This window comes from Buceros rhinoceros, unplaced genomic scaffold, assembly GCF_000710305.1.
Source record: "Buceros rhinoceros silvestris isolate BGI_N320 unplaced genomic scaffold, ASM71030v1 scaffold6995, whole genome shotgun sequence".
In the NCBI taxonomy this organism is placed as follows: Eukaryota; Metazoa; Chordata; class Aves; order Bucerotiformes; family Bucerotidae; genus Buceros; species Buceros rhinoceros.
Genome location: NW_010413314.1, coordinates 1 through 862, shown reverse-complemented (window position 1 = coordinate 862; position 862 = coordinate 1).

Sequence of the window (862 nt, the reverse complement as noted above, 5' to 3'; positions counted from 1 at the left end):
GGCTGGTTCCTCCTGTTGGTAATGTCACCCCTGCCAGCCACACCCCTCCTCACCCAGGCAGGGCCCTGGTATTTAAGGGGTGCCCACCACCCCAGAGGAGCCTTGCTGAGGACAGCAGCTGGGACGTGCTGCTGGCGGCGGTGCATTCAAAGGATTCTGCCAGCATCATCCCTGGGAGTTCTTCTGCAGGTTGGTGATGCAAGCAGCTCCCTGAGGCAGCAGCGCCTGGCAGGACTCAGGGCAGCCAGAGAGCACAGAGGCAGTGCAAGCATGGGCAGCACCATGGTGCGGTCCACAAGGACAAGGGCCGGACACCCAGGCTCATCCAGAATGGGCTTATTATTTCTATTAATGGTGGAAACCCCGTGCCTGGGCTTTCAGGGTGCACAGAGGTGGGAACAGTCACTTTTGGGGTCAATGCTGTCACCCAAAGGTATGGAGCGGCTATTGGGGTCTGTGGGGGGATGGCACTCCTGGAGAAGTGAAGGTGGTCTCTGTGCCTGGGACAGCGGAACCAGGTCCTGGCTGGGTGATGATGCCCTTTTGTGACAGGAGGTGCTGCAAGGAGCACTGACTGTGCCTGTCCTTCCCTTGCAGCTTCAAGACCACAGAGGATGTGGAAGCCAGGTGAGGGGTCACAGGGCTGGGTGGGGCGGCGGGCCATCGGGGTTCAGATTGGGGCTCGGTGTGATCCCCATGGGCACCCAGGGGGGTTCCCTGTGTTACAAAGGGGAGTGGGGTCTCATTTGTGAAGAGGGGGTGTAGACTGGGAGGGGTCCTTTGGGTGCATGGGTATGCCAGCTCCCTGCATTGCCTGTCCGGGAAGAGCCCAGCTCTGCTTGCTAACAGCCCCCTTTTTCCC